Genomic DNA, 21,282 nt, shown 5'->3' with positions numbered 1-21,282 from the left:
AGGGGCCTATGTACCTCCGCCTTAATGGGAATACCCAGAATGCATGGTGCAGACAGTGACATAAAAACACGGAAACACTCGCCATCTGGCCACAGTAACCTTTCACTGTATCCAAGGTCAGTTAGTCACCTTCACCTGGAAAGTTGAGGCCCCGCAGACCTGGTGCTGCTGCACCATTGAAACCTGCGCTCCTGAACAGAAGGTCAGACATGGAGCCCAATCCTCAAATATGACGCTATGCCATGGTACGGGGAGACGGTTCATTCGAGTCACTGCAGGTATGCCATGAAGGCAACAACTCGGAAACCCTAACAGCGCAGGAAGACAGGCATACACAAGCAGAGACACGGGTTGTGAAAAGACTTCTGGCCTCCAGAAGAGAGGTAAAATAAGGGAGTGACGTCTTTCAAAAACCTGATTATTACACCAAGCAATTTCGAAAATTAGAGAGAGGGGACTGCAGGGTGGGTGCTCCGAGGAAGGCGGTGGCAAAGAACATGCATTTTACTTCCAATAGTAACAAGCACGAGCGCTCGCGCCAGCAAGGGGGAGGTGAGAGAGGAGGGGGCCTACACGATTCCCTTGCGGGAGCTAGCAGCATGGCAGGACAATGGATAACATATGGCGCCAACTGCTCGCTCCCGCAAGGGAATCGCCAAACATGCACGCGTTGCCTTTAAAGACAAAGGAACACGTGCACGTTTTTGCCTGAAAAAGTAACCCGATGGTTTAAGGTCTCTTTCCTATGCGTGCTGCGTAAGCGAGACCTAAAAAACGGGGACAGGTCATAGACATAGAAGTAAAACTATGGTTTGCAGTAACCATCAACATAAAAGTAGGACTGTTTGACAGCTGTCATAGAAATAGAAAAGGGGACTACAATGACAGCTCCCTCCACGGACCGAGATGAAGCATTACAGACAACAAATCTGAGGTCTTTTATTGCCACCCCTCTCCTTTACGCAGCAGTATTAATACTTTGTATTACATTTACACTTTTAAGGAATATAACATATATTTGCCAAAAATCAATAAAACATCACAGGCTAGCAAAAGCCAGAATTTACTAGCTTTATCAATGCTCGTTTCTATAGCTGCGCGTCAGCACCACGTAAAGTACAACTCACTAATGTTGCTTAGTTGCTCATAACAGAAAAGCATGGAAGGTAAACTGCGGAATGCTACATTGCCTAAGGGCAGCCATGGACCAATGTAAGAAAAACACTTCTCTCCAGGTATTACTGCCGTAGGGTCTTAAGGGTTGCAAAGGCTGGCCGACCACACAGTCCTCCCACATTTGCGTGGTCACTGCTGGGATGTCATGTTACTTTACTGGGGAATGTATAGTGCACTCTAGCCATTGGTATCATCTCATAGCGCAATAGTGGGAAGACCTGAGCAAAAAGCTTGAGCAGCATTGCTCGCCTCTCCCACAAGCGTTAATACTGCTCCTTTAAGTCCTTTCCAGCTAAAGTTTGCCGTGATCTGAAAGGTCAGTCAGAAGGTCAAGTCATAGGTTTGATATGGAGAACACAGGATTTCTGTTCTGATCTTGGAACAGGTAGAAATGAATGGTTGGAGCTTGAGAAGGACGTTGGGGACGTCATCACCACGTGTTATCGGACACTCATCCTAACATTGAGAAATACTTTTAAGTTTCTGTTTCGTGCACTTCTTGGTGGGACATCTGGGGGAGCAGCAAACACACAGCCTCAACAGATCATAAAAGTTCAGAAAGTTCATAAACTGGGGTTGCGCCTTAATATCACTATTTCCTCCTCTAGCGAAGATTTTGATGATATGCAATTGTTCAAATATGGCTGGCACGATGATGTAGGTGGCGAGGCGTATAAAAAGAGAAGGTAAATCCCGAGAGAAAATGTCTCTCTTCAAAGGATTTCCCTTCCTGCTACAGCGCTCACCTCAGTGACGACACATGCCGTAAACAGTGCAAAGAGAGCATGTTCGTGCATGCTCAACCGGAACAATGAAAAACAGGGACATTTCTCTGTTTAACCCGGACACTGTTTGAAAACAGGGACATTTGAGTCACTTTGAAAAAAGTGTCAGGACACTGGGACATTTCTCCAAAAACGGGGACCGTCCTGGGGAAACGGGGATGTCTGGTCACCCCAGACATGCCAACCCTCCCGATTCAGGCGTGAGACTACTGATTTGAAGGCTAGTCTCCCGCCTCCCGATTCCTACAAGCAAAAACCCGATTCCTCAGGGGTTTCAGCTGACAGGGCTTGGTATTGTGTAAAGTGCTAATTCTTCCAACAAAGAGTGGCGATGCAGGGGCTCTCGAAGGGGTGAAAAACAGTACTGGGGGGGGGAGCTGTTTCAGCCCGGGCTGCCACAGGGGTGTGGGGGGTGCATGCACTGCCAACAACCTGCTAGGCCAGTGCCCAACACTTGCATCACCCTCTCTGCCTGCCTATGCTCAATGTTTCTGAAAGGTAAGAAAAAAACGTGCATTTGCGTTTCAAATGTCCGATCCTGCAGCAGCACACTTCCAAAACCCATACATGCCAATACCCCGATTCAAAGTCCCATTCTCCCGAATTTTTTTTTGAATCTCCCACTTTGCTCTCCTGAAATGTTGGCATGTATGGGTCACACTAGCGCAGAGGTCTTCAATCTGTGGGGCGCGACCCACAGGGGGGTCGTGGAGTCCTTGAAAGGGGGTCGCAGATTCTGCAGAGTGCAGTTCAGGCGTTGGGCTGATCGAGGGTGCTCACGGCGGAAGCCTAATTCACACCGAGGTGTGAAAAACATCCAAGCCTCATTAACAAGTAAAAGGTCTTTTAAAGACCTGTCAAGTACTCGGGTGTGGCTGTGTGTGTGCCCCGGGAAGCTGTCTCAGCCGGGCTCACCTACACGAGCTGGGCAGGAGGGGGTGGGCGGTGGGTGGGGGGCTGGGGGAGCAGGCTGTAGTGTGGATCATGCAAAGCATTATCCTGATATTAAAGGTAAGCTTTAACAGTTTGGGATAATCTTTATTCTTCTGTGCTGAATTACTGAATTGTTCAATTAGTCACTCTTCCTCCACATAACCAGGGTTGGTGCCTCAATATAGCGGGGGTAAGGCAGCAGACTACAGGCGCTATCTAGTGGTGGTGCCAAATAACAGCAAAAGTCCCCAAAAAAATACGAACACATTTTCCTTGAATTAAAAGGTTTTCAGTGGCAAAACAGAATTTTTCCTCGATTGCTGAAAATTCTTGTATTGTAGCATATTTAAAGTTATAGTAATGTCAAAGGGTAACTAAAAAAAATCAATGAATGTTGGATCTGAAAAGGAACACGGATATTCTAAGTAAGTCTATTTTGCTGCACGCCTGGTAGATATTAGCAATAGTACGTAATTTCATAGAAAAAATGAATGGACTACAAATTGAGAGGGGGGGCCTGGGGGAGCAGGCTGTAGTGTAGCCCTTTGAGTTCAATGGATGTTGAGCGCCTGGAGCTGCGGGTCCCGTGACACGTGACACCCGCCCAGCAGGGAGGCAGAGATACCCTCCCATGAGCGGGAAAGAAGAAGGAAGAAGATGCAGAGAGATACTGACCCCCCCTCCCCCCCCCCTCCCCCCCCCCATGAGAGAGGCACAGAAAAGTTAGGTGGATGAATGATGGGTGGATGGATGGATGTAAGGATGAAGTATGGATGGATGTGTGAAAAGGTGGGTGGATGGATGGATGAAAGAGTGGATGGATGGATGAAAGGGTGGATGGATGGATGAAAGGGTGGATGGATGGAAGGATGAAAGGGTAGATGGATGAAGGGCGTATGGATGGATAAAAGGTTGTATGGATGAATAAGGGATGGATGTGTGAAAAGATGGGTGGATGAATGATGGGTGAATGGATGGATGAAGGATGGATGTATGGATGAAAGGGTGGATGGGAGATGGATGAAGGATAGATGTAAGGATGGAAGGATGAAAGGGTGGACGGATGAAGGATGGATGGATGGATAAAAGGGTGGATGGATGGATGTATGGATGGATAAAATGTTGCATGGATGAATTATGGCTGGATGGATGTGTAAAAAGATGGGTCGATGAATGATGGATGAATGGATGGATGAAAGGGTGGATGGATGAATGCTGGATGTATGGATGGAAGGATGAAAAGGTGGATGGATGAAGGATAGATGGATGAAAGATAGGTGCATGGATGGAAGGATGAAAGGGTGGACGGATGAAGGATGGATGGATGAAAGGGTGGATGGATGAATGTATGGATGGATAAAAGGTTGCATGGATGAATGATGCATGGATGGATGTGTGAAAAGGTGGGGGGATGAATGATGGGTGGATGGATGAAAGGGTGGGTGGATGGATGTATGGATGAAAGGGTGGATGGATGAAGGATGGATGTATGGATGGGAGGATGAAGGGGTGGATGGATGTATGGATGGATAAAAGGTTGCATGGATGAATGATCGATGGATGTGTGAAAAGGTGGCTGGATGAATGATGGGTGGATGGATGGAAGGGTGGATGGGTAAAGGATGGATGTATAGATGGAAGGATGAAAGGGTGGATGGATGAAGGATGGATGTATGGATGGAAGGATGAAAAGGTGGATGGATGGATGCGTGAAAGTGTGGGTGGATGAATGATGGACGGATGTGATGAGGTCTAACAGGCGCATTTATGGTTGTCAAAAGTTGATGATGAGGAGTACCAGTTTCTAGAAACTTTTGTTGGAAGGGGGTCCTTACGCCTAAAAAGGTTTTACAAGGGGGTCTCGGCATCACAAAGTTTGAAGACCTCTGCCCTAGTGCATGAAACACATTGAGAACAAAAACTGGGCTGAGGCTAAGCAGAATGAGATATAAAAGCTCATAATGCGCTATTGCGGGCACTTTTTCCTTACATAATTACTCCAAAATATAAATAAAAACATAATTTATAATACCTATAGCTTTTACTTTTATAAGTGCGCGACATATTGTATTGTAAATGCTTGTTCTTGCTACTTACTGAAATTCAACACCTCCTTCCCGATAGTAAGCGCTATGTAAATATATTTGCAATTAGAAGCACGCACTTCACAGCTCGTCACTAAGCTTCCAGGGAGGGATTCAATCAATGAAAGTCAGTACCAAGCATTCTTTACATCTACAAATTGCCCTTTACTCTTTCAAATTAACCCGTAGTGCGCACATTTCCAGTCCTTTCAGGCAAGCAGGCAAACCTTGCCTAGCTGTCTGATAAGCTCCGGTTTCACAGCACAGGAGAACACTTACTGAATTGCAATGAAGCTCGAAGTATTTTAATTTCAAAACGAACTGCCCAGGGACGGTTTACTTTTCCAAGAGGCCAGGCGGAAGTGAGCCCAGGGAATGCGCGACCCCCTTCCCAGGACTCCACGACCCCCCTGGGGGTCGCGCCCCACAGATTTTATTTATTTATTTATTTATGCATTTTTATATAGCGCGGACTTTACCCGAAGGCGTCAGAGCGCTTCACAATAGGAACACAAATGAAACATGATGAGAACATAACACAGGAACCGATTACAAAAGTAGACGTTACATTGCATAAGGTAAAAGTGACAATTGTGAGCTAATAAAACACATGAGGTAGTAAAAATTGTGAGCAACCAAAAATACATGAGGTAGTAGAGAGTGCACAAGAGGAAAACGTGACAAGCGTGCAGGATATAAGAGAAAACAAGGTGTAGTTAGAGGTATAATACTGCAATATGAGCTAGATACTCAGGCACAAGAACAAGCGTTACATAGGCAAAGGTGGCCCTTGTGCAAGTATCAAAGGCAGAAACATGTGAGAGGTAGCAAACCGTGTGTTACAAGGGCCAAGTGGTGTGTGCATGTCACAAAGGGTACCAAACACAGGTATATGGAAAATACTGCATACAAAAAAGGCAGGCATTCCAACCACAAGAACACACTGGGAAAGCACTTCCATGGTCATGGAGAGTAGAGTTTTCAGTAGTGGGAGGTCTTCCTTCAAATAACAAAGAGGACGTGAATTACTTTTGGAGGTGTCTCTGGAGAAGGAGAACTTTGAGGTCCCTTTTGAGGGCCTGGGAGGAGGCCGTGGTCCGGAGCTGAGGCGGTAAGGAGTTCCAGATTCTCACTGCGTTGTCTGAGAAGGATTGGGCCATCGTTCTTTCCTTCTTGAAAGTGGGAGGTTCAAGCAGTAGGTTCTCCGCATTGTGTGAAGGTCTAGAGCCTCCAGAGAGTTTCAGTTTATTCGCCAGGTAGCGAGGAGAGGAGGAGTGCAAGGCTTTGTGGGTGATACAAGCGGTCTTGTAGATAGCTCTAGCCTCGAAGGGAAGTCAGCGGAGGGTGGATAACATCGGTGTGAAGACCTCGGCGCTAAGGGCACTGACAGACAGGGAGTTTATTTAACTAACGCTCACCACCTTGCACTACAGCGTAGGTACCGTTGGTGCGATAGAACCGTGGCCTATTTTACCCTGATTATTGCTGTACTTAACTGACCAAATACAGTCAAAGTGCTACTTCCATTGCCTCCACAAAGGCCGATGGCAGCCGTGCGCTATAAATGTGAAACACTCCCACTTTCGCATATGAATTGCTGCGTACAAACAATTCCAAAGCAGACCGCAGATCATCCCTGCCTTATCAAACGAAACAAGCGTTCTAACCGATAAGACGCAACTGACACCACGAACCACAATACAGAATTTAATCGAAAAATCACGCTTGGGTTCAACACCTGCACCATTCTGTCTAGATGATTGGTGGCCATCTTGAAAGGACTAGACGTAAATGAAATGGAAATAGAAAATCGCCAAGATAGCAGTTTCTGATTACTAAATTGTGATAACTTTTTCTTTACTACAGACCAACTACAAATAATTACTCCGTTTCGATTGTTGATATACTCTTTATAAAGCTTTTCTTTCGATCATTTTAGTGATATATCAAATATATAAAAGGTAACGCATACGTAAATCCAGTTAAACCCGTTTTCCTTTGTGTTTTTCTATTAATGATTAAAAGCGAACACTGTTAAAAACGTCATCCTTTTTTAATTGCCTGGCCTTAGGAAATCGAGTTTAATTTGTCCTTCACTTTTGTCGTTTTCAAACACTGCTGACCGGACGCACGTCGACGTAGCAGCCATGGTGGATTGGGTTGCTTTTCGGTTCGCGGCATAAGGAATGCCTATTGGTACGTGTATTCTTCATTTGAAAGAGCAATGACGGCACTTCCGGGTAGGTGAAATCGGCGGGTGCCGCAGTGGCGCTTGTTTCAAAATATCTAAAGGGAGGGATCATTGTTGAATGTTTACCACGGAGACGGACAGGAAAAAAAGAGAAAACCAAAGCAGGGACGTCACCGACACGACCAACAGCTCTAGACTACAAGTAGGTACAGGTGTGCTGGGGACTGGCGGAGGCATGTAAGGGTACAAATGTAAAAAATAGCGCCTTGGGGAAGCATCTCATAATGTGGGCTAGACAGCTCAGTTGGTTGATTCTGAGTGATTCCGCAGTACAGTGTTTAGGAAGATAAGACTACCGTCACTATAGACGGGTCCGATGCCAAAGGGACAACCCAGCAAATTCACGGCTTTCTTTGCCGGGTGTTGTGTTTATTATTTATTATTATTGGCATACGTCGCGATCTTATGCAGCAACGTGGCTGGTGTTATTTCACGATGTGATGTAGTGCATGGCAGCATTCATTTAAGTGAGATACTCACAATTTAGTTTGCTCAAAAAATACAGGTATTGGAATGTTTTTGTTCGTGCTAATTTATGCACTCTATATATCAATTTTAATAGTCGTGTTTATTTAAAGTAGCATTTCTTTGACTTTAAAAAGTACCCTGGTTCTTCTATTTTGTCTCGTTAAACTGTCAGAAGGCAGTCTAGCCAGAGTTCCCAGATCACTGTACAAGTAGGTAAGTATGAGAGATGCAGATTGTGGCGAAGAGTGTTATATCCTCTATATTTCATTTACATGTAAACCTGCCTGGGTCCTCCAAGCTGCTCAGCCAGAGTGTGAGTTTGTTACGGAATGTTGGTGTGACTGTGATGCGTGCAATGCCTGAGTGGTGACAGTTCGAGATGGGCTGAGCAGATAGGGAGGTTGCTCCTGGTGGGGCTGCTACTAGACCAGAGCTGGCTGGAGTTAAGATTGTTGTTACTTGGACAACTAATTAAGAAGACTTGGAAATACTACAAGGCTACCTGTGTCTCTATGTCCAGGGTACAACAAAGAGGACAGCAGAAGTGGTATGTTTGTGTCTTAATGTGAGGGGTGCTAAAGTAGTGTAATAGAACAGTGTTCAATGCATTAAAGTAACACCAAACGCATACTAGCCAACATTTTAACTCTAAAATAAGTTACTTTCTAGGTCTCGCCTAGCGTTGCAGTGCAAATGCACTGACATTGCTTTGCGAGGCATGCAGTATATACTGTAGTGTGGAAGCTCCGCCCACTCTGCCCATTGGCGTTTGTGTTAGATGCTGCCTTCTGATTGGATTGAGCCTTGTTAGTCCCTCCGCCCTCGTCATTTGTATCCTTCCACGGCTACCAGCACCTTTACTTCCAACAGTATTTTTCTTCCCCTGCCTCCCCTCCCGCATTCCGTGACTTCTCAGACCACACCAGCCCCCCTCCCTACTCCCGTTCGTGTCTTCTTCCCACTCCACTTCCGATTCTAATGCAGTAGGTCTCGCTTAATTGCGAGTCCTATTGCATTTTCAATGCTTGTTTTTAAAGTAGTTTGTGCGTCTTAAGTCGTTCGGCCACACAGAGGAGGAGTAGAGAGCTGGCACAGGATGGTAGAGTGTCTGTGCAGAAAGCATGCGTAGTCAGACGTCTGCTCACAGGTTGAGTCACCTTGCTCCCGTAAGCTGTGACTGCTCGTTAGTTTCCTGTGCATGACACAATTAATGTGCAGTGTATACATTTTGAGTCGCAGAGCTTTGTCTTTTTCTTCCCTATCCAAAATGCAACATCTTGCAAAGATCTTCTAAAGAGATGCATATTTTTTTAAATAGTGAGAAGAAAATTTATTTTCTTTTCTCCGCGTTACAGCATGTTGCTACTGTGCAGTTTTTATCCCGATCATTTAGTTTTTATGCTTTTACATTCATTTGGGTTGTTTGAGAAGACCTTGTAGTGTGTTGCAAAGGCAGAACTGTAAACTAAACTAAATCAGCGGTCTCCTGATTTGGGAGTAAACATACAATTTATTATTAATTTGTTATAAAAAAAATCAGACATAGGCAGCAGTGCAGTCAATGTTGTTAAAAAAAGGGTTAGGACTTAAACCAGTTTTAGAAACATTTCTTCAGTTTTTAGCTGGACTTTTCAGCTTTATGTGTTCCTTTTGCATTTTATTCAGTTGTTCCTTTAGGTGTGTAGGGAATGTAAGCACAACACTTCATATGTGGTGCTTATTTTGTTGTTGTTGTGCTAACACGACCGTAGCGCTTTACATGAGCACCAGTTACATTACACATTAATTTTTTGGTAAGCACTGGGAGATTAAGTAATTTGTCTAGGATGTTGAGCCAATGCTAAAACTCGAACCTCGTTCCGTCGCTACAAAGTCGTCAGCTCTCACCGTTAGGCCGCATCCTCTCCCTGTTAACCGTGATATTATTGTTATTGGAGTCTGCTAATAATGTGGGTTTTATTTTTATTCAAGTTCAATCCAGTGTTGAATGAGTATGGGCATGCCAGTGGTGATGAACAACATAAGACAGTTTGGAGGAAAAGCACATGATCCGTAACAACCAATGGTGCGGCTGGTGTAGTTTCGCTGGAGCACAGAGGTCTAGGGTCCCAGTCAATCCTGTTAAGTGTTGTATTTACTATCTTTTCAGCCTTTATCAGGATCGCGAACATGTGGATAGCCCCACTTACATAGAATTCATAGTGCTCAATTTTTATAGATCTATCGTCGACTCAGGTTTCTTCTTTGCATTATTGGACCTGTAGTTCTGATCTCACTACGGATTAATCAGATCTACAATTTCCGAATGCAAAGTAAAAACAAACTTATGCGGGAACAGAGTAGCCCTTCAATTTCAGAATTGCGTTGCATTTCTGGTTCAGAATACACTGACGTAGTGGTGTGCTCTGGAGATATCCCGCTGGCAGACTGAGGATGTACCACTTCCCCTTCAAAATCGGAGGACTTTCTTTCACCTTACACTCTGAACTGGGCCCCTTTTCTCTACTCCGTGTCCCTAACCATGAGGGCCCATCCGTTATTTCTCAATAGCACCTTGAGGCTATGGCACTCTACAAATATACCTGTCATGTTAACAAAGCTCAGGCAGCAGGCTTTTAACATGACAATTTGCAGCCTCGTTGTCTCCGCACAAACACTTGTGGGTCTATAAATAAGGCCATCCTTTGTGCCCAGGGGTAGATGGTCAACCCTCGCACCTGTTGTGTCGCCGGCAGTGACGGGCGACTGCGAAGGTGGTGGGGAGGGCAGCAGTGTCTAGGAAGCCAGCAGCGACCCCTCTGCAGATGACCCACCTCTGGGGGAGATGCGGGGGGGCGGGGGGGCTAGAGACTCGTGCAAGGCTGAAGGAAAAGCACTCTCACAACAGTTCACACCTTGGGCAGTGCCGGAGCTTCAGCGGGGGCGTCTGCAGGGCTCGTCTCAAGGTCAGACTTTTACTCTGATACTATTTGCAGATATCAGTGTTTTGTACCGTTTCTGTTGCGTATCAATGCACAGGCAGTGGTATGGCTTCCACAGGTGCTGTGTTAGAGAGTGATTTGCAGTTTGGTTGAAAGCAGGCAGGTGTTCGGCTAGTAATTACTGTAACAAGTACTTTACAATTCATAACATACCCTTTATAAAGCTTTCTCACGCAAGGCACTGGTGCTACTAGCACTGCCCAAATCAAGGAAACTGCTTTCGGCGACATTGGAATGATGAAACACATGTTCAGTCCCTGTGATAAACACGTGTGACCTGTAGGTTCTGTGCAGCAGGTGCTAACCCTTGAGCTGGAACGAGAGAAAGTCTGAGTGCAGTCTGGCAGCTGTCTCCTTTTGAATGTGACTTTATTGCGTGCTTTTGCTAATGCTTACTGTCACCTCCGAACCTTCACCTCCTGTCAAATCTAATGGTTTCTCCTATTGCCAGAAATTGTGCATGGCTAAATGCTTATAAGGTCCCAAAGGCGATAAAAGCATTTGCAATGCAATTGGTAGGTTTAGCCTGAACAGCGCTTGTGAAATCTATTGTTAATATTAATCTTAAAAGGGGCTTACATCCTGCCCTTACTTTTCATTGGTTCCTGTGCTTGCCACTTGCTTTTCCTCCATTTCTATTGACTGTAGCATACTATTTACTGTTGTTCCTCTCTTATCAGTCTCCCTTTGCCCTATTACCGTTTTCATCTGCTATTGAAGCAGCACTTTTTTTGATGTTTTGTTTGCGCGCTTAGCCGAGAGCTCTCGACGCAGCCTCCCCTCTCATGCGGAACTGTGGTCTACATCTGCTGCAGTTTAGTAATCTCGCTCCTCCCCTCCACCAATGTTAGGCTGCACACATACATGTGCCTCTTCACTATGCACTGTAGCTTGTATGACGTGCGTGCATTCCAACACCACACTTGTTCTCTTCGTCGCGCTCACACAGCCTGACTTTAATTTGTCCGGCTCTCCAGATGTTGCCTTGCATGAAAGTATCCCAGTTGACTCTTAGATAATTTCATATGAAGTTCCCGCATACTGGCCAATGACGGTGCATGTCAATGTGAGGAGGAGCAATTCAAACCGGAGGCAGGTTTAACGGCTAAGACAGGGCTGGAATTGAATCCTGGTATTAGAACTTTTTTTATAGAAAACAACATAGAACCCTGCGGATCCCAGTTGCGGGAATCGGAGACCTTTGGCTGTGGGTAGCGCGGGGCATGAGCACAGGCCATAGCCACTTGCAGCTTCCTTGTTGTAGCGTTTTCTTTAGTTGTGCCCTGGTGTGTGCAGGAAGACACAAATTGACCACACACGCATGGCTCTCTAAGGAGCACTGCACCTTGAATCTGTCAATACCAGTTACATTTGATTACAAATGTGTAACATGGAGTTTTCCATCCATATTTGTGCTTCTTTTCATGGGCTTGCAGAGAAAACGGCAAGCTTACATGTAACATTATTTAATAGACAATGAAACAATTAGGTGAACGACGTGCATCTGGCATGATGTACCTGACAAGTTAAGTTGAAAGGGCTGGATTTGTACTGTATTCGATCCCACTTTTTAGATTTCGCTTGCACAGCACTTCTGGGAACACTGACCCAAAAACCTACGTGGCACTGGCAATAAAGTTGGGGGTACCAACTGCACCGCCACCGCTTCAGCCTTTGAATTTGTCTGCCCTGCCTCCCAACCACAGAGTCCTCAACTGTAAGATGAATCTGATTCTAGTAGTCTGTCCCCACCACTCACAGCACTATTCAAAACAGTTGCACACTGCTCTCCCATCATGCATATTTGACTGCATCCTCATTCCAAACGGGTCTCCCAACTTCTACAGTAGTACCAGACACGCATGCAGTAAATTGAATATTGCGTTTGTTGACACTTTTTATCACTTTGCTTACATTTGAATTTAACCGTTTAAATGTTAGTTGCGTCTCACTTTGTTTATCGTGCTGCTTTGGGCGATCAGCTCTGCTCTTTTTATTTACCTTTTCACATTGCCACTAACTGGTTGGTGTGCTTTTTTAATACCCTCGCTCATTGATATATATTTTTTATTATTTAATTTCCACATCTTTACTGTAGTGATGGTTTTATGATCTAGCTCTTCATCTGCACTGAGCTTCTAGCAGCACTGTGCTCTTTTCGCATTAACAGCTTCAAACTTTTGGATTATCTTCAGTGACAACACAAGCACTTTGGCTCTTTTTTCGTGCTTATCATTTCTAAGCGTAATGCTCTGTTTGCACCAATAGCTTCACACCTTTGGGCTTCTCTAGTGACTGCACTCAATTTGGTTGTTCATGTGGCATTCCTTTATTAATTATCTTTTCTGTTTCTCTTTTTAGGTCAAGCAGACAGTCTGCGTGTGACCTATTGTTGCCCGTATTTGGGAATGTAGACACGAGAGGGGCACGAGCGCAGATTTCACCTCGTGGGCGCGCACAGCGCTGTGCCCCTCTTGTGCCTCATATTCCCGTGCGCAAACACTCACACAGCCACACTCACGCATACGCACATACACAGCCACACGCATACACACACACACACACTACATACACATACGCACCCCCCCTTAAACAGACCCACGCGCACACAGACAGACACATGCACCGACAGACACGCGCGTACACTCCCCACCCCACCCCCCCCAGCACTCACCGGGCTCTTTCGGCGTGTTCCGTGTCTCCTCCGCAGCGCTGGTCTTCACCCGGGCCCCCTCCTGGGACCTGGGACTTCAGATGCCGCACTCCGCTTTGGCGCCGGGGCTCGGAGCCGGCATGCGCGGGCAGCCCCGCCCTCTCACTCAGCCCGGGCTGCTTTCTGTTTCTGTTCTGTGTTGCTGGTTTTACAAGCACCCCGTTCGGTGCTTTAACATAATGGCAGCCGCGCCACTGTCTATAGAGGCAGGTCGTCAAAGAAATAAGTGGACGTTATTTAAAATGAAAAGGCGAAATGAGGCGATTGTTTTTTTTATCGCGGATTCCCGTCCCGCCCGCCCTGGCTCTTTCCTGCTCCTTTTTCACGCCGCGTTTTGTTTCACAGCAGTTCCAGAGCCTACTCCAGCTGAATGTCTTTCCCCGTTCCGACCTGCCAGTCACAGCCCCGCTCATCTGTCAGAGGGGTGATATGGGAGAGCAGCCGGGTCCTAGCCGGGGCACATCCCCAGCAGAGACCGAGAGGCCTTCAGAAATCCAGGTGGCGAAGCGAGAAAGTCAGCCAGTCAGAAACATTCGTGAGGTACGGAACGCCGAGCCCCCGAGGCACCGAGGTCTGCAATCAACTGAGCGAAGTTTGGGCGAACTCTCAGCAGAAGCCCAACTCTTAAACCTTCCCAGCAGCCAGCCATTCAAAGTGCGCAGCGTCGAGGTGCACAGCTTTAAAAGTGCTTTTGATGTGGAAACACTCGAGACATTAATCCCGACAACCTGATGTCTTCGGATAAAGCATTGGGACATTAATTCCAAGAAGGAATAACCTTCCGCCGTCACTGATGTGTCAGCTTACTCCTGCTAATAAAATGCTACAGTCACATGTTTCGAAACTGAAATAATTAGAAAAAATAGACCTTTTGGTCAGAAAAGCCACTGATGTTTTGAAATAACTCTGTACTGCACTTACTTCTGGCAATATGTTTTTTTTTTTTTTTGAAAACCTTTATTCAAAAAGTAAGGAGATACATGCGCAGGCCCACGACCACCATGGCCGGCCGCAAAGACAGTAAGTAGGAACAGGAGAAACGTAGGCCAATCAACAATCAGGATATTACAAATTATTCCAGACGTGGCTGTGAGATTCGCAACACAGGATAGGAGGTTTTCATTTTTAAATTTTAAGAGAAGAGTGGGGGCTGCAACAACAAGGACATCACACCTTACATGAGAAATACACAAAAGAGACGAGGGGGGACGTACCCCATTTTCAGTCGGAGATAGGCTATGACTACAGCAACTATTAAATCTAGGCAGCCGCGGCGGTCAAACTGGGCAATAAGCAACACTACAGAAAGCAACATTACCAAGTATCATCCCATAAAGCCCACCCCCCCAAGAGCAGAGAAACAGAGGTTTATTGAGATGTCAGAAAAAGAAAAAAGGTGCAAGACCAAGAGACAGCCAACCCTACTAAAGAGGAAAGAGCCCTCCCAAAGCCGGAAAAGAGTGATAGGGACCATATAACAAAACAAACTAAAATAACAAACCCACCCTGCACCCGCCACCCTGCACCCCTGTAATGGCTACGGCCTAACCCACTAACAGCGTGCCTGTCGCCCCGGAACTGCCCCACAGAAGGGAAAGATAAAAGAAGTGGAGGAGGAGAAAAACAGACACACTCCCGGACACCCGGTACCCCCAGCCGGCAGTGACCTCCCCAAGGCACAATCATCGTCAATCAAAGCAAACGTTTGGCAATATAACGGGGAGGACAGTCACCAATAAGAAACCTCCCCATCCCACCCCAGGCCCGGTAAGATACCCGGTGCAATCCCGGCAAGAAGGGGAACTGAGCAATCCCACAAAAGTAAAAGTCAACCCTGCAAGCATCACGGTGAGATCCATCGCCGAAGTTACAGCAAATGTGATCAGGAAGAGCGTCTCAGGTAGTCCAAAGCAGTGACGAGGAGCAAGAACAACTCAAATCCGGGATCAGCCCTGACCAGGTCGAATCCTTCCCGAAGCACGCGCCAACCAAGCCACAGCCGACCAGAGGCAGACAAAGCGTCCACGGCAGTCCGAGGCACTGAAGATGGAACAAAGTCCGAACACAAAATGGCGGTCTCCGTTATACAGACGGGTCAGGACGAGGAAGAATGACAGTCCCCTTCGACAGGACCCTGAAACACGGCATTGACGATCAGAACCTCCAGCGACGATACTCCATCGGATAGGAAACGTGAAGGGAAGACCAGGTACTGTAACGAGTGAAGGAGGAGTGGGGCAGACTCCCAAAGGAGCGAAGTCGGGCTTCCGCTCGGGCACCTTAAGATGGCGGGCCAAATCGCTCGGTGGGTCCACAAAAGGCTGTTTAGGTGTCGCAGCACCAGTGGCCGGTCTCGAGCAAACATCGTCCAGCTTTGCCGCCAGGGAGACATACGTGATGGTGAATTGTGAGCGGAGCGCCCCAATCGCTGCCATTACGGAACGCAATGAATGTGCGCTATCCGTCCCCTCCATCCCGGGGCCCAGAGGACGGAGGGGGGCACAATCTCCAGCCCACATCGCCGGGCTCCGGGCACACATGCAGGCGATATCAACAACAGGGGCGCCCCGAACTAGCACGCTCAATACAGTCACCGGCCGTGGGTGCAGCCCGTCAGCCCCCGGACCGGGAAACGAGGGTCAGGCACACTGCCCCCAGCCACGGTTCAGGAGGATCACAGCACGTCACGATGTCTCTTCTCCGGCACTCTCCATCGACGAGGTCACAAGTCGAATGTGCAAAGAATTATTCAAATCTGGAAGACCGGCCACGATCTTGGTCCCACAGCCGATATTGACCAGCTCCCACTCGGACAGTTCAGAAATGGAGGTCCCTGCGCCAGCCCTGGAGTAGGCCGAAGATGGGACACGACATAACTCCGTCGCCGAATAAGGTAGGAAGTCCGGGACTGCACCGTTGGCATCAGGCAACCTTCATACATCCAGGCATAGGGCGTAGGTAGAGGATAGACAACAGGATAGACGAGCCGCCGGCGGAGGTCGACGGAGCCGGGAGCTTATGCGGCCATCTTGGTTCGCAGCGTAGCTCCTCCTCCTTCTGGCACTATGTTTAACCTTAACCAGAAGAGCTACCTTTGCATCTGGAGTTTCCGATTGCTGTTTGGTTCACATTTCTTATCTTTTTTTCATTCCTCAGCACGACACAATATCAATTTTAACTGCAACATGTTAGAAATCAGCAATATGTTCCTTAACGTAGTGAACACACACTACATCAGTTATCCCTACAAACAAAACCCCCTCTCTTCCAGCAGGGTAGCTTTCCTAAAAAGCAAGACCCCAGGTGTTCCTCGATTTTCCTCAGTGTTAGGAGCCAGACTCACTGCCCGAGGCCTTTTAAGTTCGTTTTAGCCACAGATTCCATATCGATCCCAGTGGCTTAATTTCCTCTCTGAATATTGTTTTTCCTTCCAGAGTGTGACCACATACAGGTTCCCCAACACACTCTTTCACCCTCACACACCCTCTCACCATCACACACCCTCACCCCCACAACCCTCACTCATCATCACACCCCCTAACACCCCCTCACCCTCACACACCTCCTCCCTTCATACCTCCTCACTTTCACACCCCCTCGCCCTCAAACATCCACACCCCACATACCCTCACCCTCACACACCCTCTCACACTACTTCGGACTCTCACCCTCACACCTCTTCACCCTCACACACCTTCTCTCACCCCTCACACCTCCACACACCCTCACACCCACCCACCCTCACACACACCCTCACCCTCACACCCCCTCACCCTCACAGCCCCTCACCCTCACAGCCCCTCACCCTCACCCACCCTCACACACCCTCATCCTCACTCACCCTCACACCCCCTTACCCTCACACACCCTTACCCTCACATCCCCTCACACACCCTCACACACCCACACACTCCCTCACCCTTACACCCTCCCCTCATTCTCACACCCCCTCACCCCCCCTCACCCTCACACACACACACCCTCACACCCACCCTCACACCCCCTCACACCCTCACCCTTACACACCCTCACCCTTACACACCCTCACCCTTACACACCCTCACTCACCCTCACTCACCCTCGCACCCCCTCACCCTCACACACTCCCTCACCCTCACACACCCCCTCACCCTCACACACCCTCATACACCCTCATACCCCCCTCATCCCCCTCCCACCCTCTCAACCTCACACCCCTCACACATCACACCCCTCACAACCCTCACCCCCCCTCACACACCCTCAACCTCACACACCCTCACCCCCCTCACCCCCCACACCCCCTCACCCTCATACCCCCTCACCCTCATACCCCCTCACACACCCTCACATCCCCTCAACCTCACACACCCTCACACCCCACACCCCCTCACCCCTCGCACACCCTCACACCCTCACCCTCACACACCCTCACTCCCCTCACCCTCACACCCCCTCACTCCTCACACACCCTCACTCACCCTCACACCCCTCACCCTCACACACCCTCATACACCCTCATACCCCCCTCATCCCCCTCCCACCCTCTCAACCTCACACCCCCTCACACATCACACCCCTCACAACCCTCACCCCCCCCTCACACACCCTCACCCCCCACACCCTCACACCCCCTCACCCTCATACCCCCTCACCCTCATTCCCCCTCACACACCCTCACATCCCCTCAACCTCACACACCCTCACACCCCACACCCCCTCACCCTCACAGCCCCTCACCCTCACAGCCCCTCACCCTCACCCACCCTCACACACCCTCATCCTCACTCACCCTCACACCCCCTTACCCTCACACACCCTTACCCTCACATCCCCTCACACACCCTCACACACCCACACACTCCCTCACCCTTACACCCTCCCCTCATTCTCACACCCCCTCACCCCCCCTCACCCTCACACACACACACCCTCACACCCACCCTCACACCCCCTCACACCCTCACCCTTACCCTTACACACCCTCACCCTTACACACCCTCACCCTTACACACCCTTACACACCCTCACTCACCCTCACTCACCCTCGCACCCCCTCACCCTCACACACCCCCTCACCCTCACACACCCCCTCACCCTCACACACCCTCATACACCCTCATACCCCCCTCATCCCCCTCCCACCCTCTCAACCTCCCACCCCCTCACACATCACACCCCTCACAACCCTCACCCCCCCTCACACACCCTCAACCTCACACACCCTCACCCCCCACACCCTCACACCCCCTCACCCTCATACCCCCTCACCCTCATACCCCCTCACACACCCTCACATCCCCTCAACCTCACACACCCTCACACCCCACACCCCCTCACCCCTCGCACACCCTCACACCCTCACCCTCACACACCCTCACTCCCCTCACCCTCACACCCCCTCACTCCTCACACACCCTCACTCACCCTCACACCCCCTCACCCTCACACACCCTCATACACCCTCATACCCCCCTCATCCCCCTCCCACCCTCTCAACCTCACACCCCCTCACACATCACACCCCTCACAACCCTCACCCCCCCCTCACACACCCTCACCCCCCACACCCTCACACCCCCTCACCCTCATACCCCCTCACCCTCATTCCCCCTCACACACCCTCACATCCCCTCAACCTCACACACCCTCACACCCCACACCCCCTCACCCCTCGCACACCCTCACCCTCACACGCCCTCACCCTCACACACCCTTACCGGCATACCTCCTCACCCTCACACCCCCTCACCCTCACACCCCCTCACCCTCACACCCCCTCACCCTCACGCCCCCTCACCCTCACGCCCCCTCACCCTCACGCCCCCTCACCCTCAGACCCCCTCTCACCCTCACACACACACTCCCACACCCTCACCAGCATACCATAACAAACATAGCATAACAAAACACAGCATAGCATAGAATAACAAAAAAAGCATGGGATAGCAAAACATAGCATATCATAGCAAAGCATAGGATAGCAAAAACAAAACATAGCATAGCAAAACACAACAAAGCATAGCATAACAAAACACAACAAAACATAGCATAGCACAACAAAACAGCATAACAAAACAAAGCATAGCATTACATATCAAAGCATAGCAAAAGAAAACACAGCATAGTATTACAAAGTATAGCATAGCATAACAAAACACAACAAAACATAGCAGAACAAAACATAGCAGAACATCAAAAAACATAGCATAACAAAACATAGCAAAACACAACAAAACAGCATAGCATAACAAAATACAACAAAACATAGCATACATAACAAAATATAGCATTGCAAAGCATAGCAAAACATAGCGTAGCATAACAAACCACAACATAGCATAGCATACCAAAACCAAGCTTAGCATAGCATATCAAAACCTAGCATAAAAAAACATAGCATAGCATAACAAAACATAGCATAACAAAACAAAGCATAGGATAGCAAAACTAAACATAGCATAGCATAACAAAACATAGCATAACATAACAAAACAGCATAACAAAACATAGCATAACAAAACGTAGCATAGCATAGCATAACAAAACAAAGCATAGGATAGCAAAACTAAACATAGCATAGCATAACAAAACAAAGAATAGGATGGCTAATATAACAAAACATAGCATAACATAATAAAACATAGCATAACAAAACATTGCAAAACATAACAAAACATAGCATAGCTTAACAAAACATATCAAAACATAGCATACCAAACACAACAAAACATAGCATAACAAAGCATAGCATAGCATAGCATAATAAAGCATAGCATAGCAAAACATAGCATAGCATAACATAGCATAGCATAACAAAACACAGCATAGCATAGAAAAACAAAACCTAGGATAGCAAAAATAAACATAGCATAGCATACAGCATCACTCCTCACCACCACAGCATCACTCAGGAGCACCACAGCATCACTATGCGTTCCCACAGCATAACTGAACGCCACAACATCACTTGTTCGCCATCACAACATCACTCCGCGCCACCACAGCATCAATCTGTGCAACCATTCAACAACACCTGGTTCAATTATATTCTCTCAATGTTTCAAGCTTTATTACAAATGTAACAAAAACATGTTAATATTTCACTTCTGTTCTTGGATTTTCGGCACAATAAAATACACTGAACACAATCTTCACTAAAGTTATTTACAAAACTTTAAGCTATTGCCATTATAAATGACAATAACTTTTATTTAAGTATTAATTATTGAAAAAAAATTAAAAGCCATTGTTATTTGTAATATCAATACATGTAAGTCACGTAAATACAACACATGTTGCATTACAAATGCTATACATGTCACATTTGCGAAAGTTATAACTATTGGCATTGTAAATGACTAAGCTATTAATTTCGCTATTTTCAAAAACAAAACATAAATAAAAAATGTGTCATTTACAATACCAATAGCTCAAACTTTCCTAATGCGAAACCTATTGCATTGCAAATGCTTGTTGTATTTTGCTTCTGTTCAGACTGAGCTACCCCTGTGAGCCCTCTTATCGCATGGGTTAACCATGTCTTTCCATGGTTAGCTGTCTTTCCCATTTTCTTTTCAAAGATTCCCTTTGACTTTCCTTTACATTATCTACTATAACAAGTGTTTTTTAAAAAAAATTGTTTTGGTTAACACATTTATTTATGCGCTTTCTCACGCAGAAACCACCTTAAATCTTGGTTTATTCTTTTACAGTGAGCTCTTAATTGACATAGAACTTTCAGGCTTGATTTACTTTATGTAGAATTTAATCCCTTATTTTGTTCAGAAAATTAAGTCACTATGTAAGTATTGTGATTATTAGTCACTGGAATCCTTGATGAACAGTATTTGCTTTTATTGGTATGAGAATTTTTTCCCCCTTAATCACATATCTGTCCACCATAGTTAGT

General features: G+C 47.3%; 1 protein-coding gene across 1 annotated transcript in view; it reads left to right on the top strand.

The window, feature by feature from the left end:
- Positions 1-7,061: 7,061 nt before the first annotated feature.
- Positions 7,062-21,282, top strand: part of NCAPG2 (non-SMC condensin II complex subunit G2) — a 431,039-nt gene continuing 416,818 nt past the window's right edge. The window contains exon 1 of the mRNA XM_086941500.1: positions 7,062-7,371. The gene's annotated coding sequence lies outside the window, so the exon portion shown is untranslated. The remainder of the gene's footprint in view (positions 7,372-21,282) is intronic.

Source organism: Lissotriton vulgaris, chromosome 10, assembly GCF_964263255.1.
Source record: "Lissotriton vulgaris chromosome 10, aLisVul1.2, whole genome shotgun sequence".
Taxonomy (NCBI): Eukaryota; Metazoa; Chordata; class Amphibia; order Caudata; family Salamandridae; genus Lissotriton; species Lissotriton vulgaris.
The sequence above is the reverse complement of the archived record's forward strand: the minus strand, read 5'-3'. Positions and strand labels throughout refer to the sequence as shown.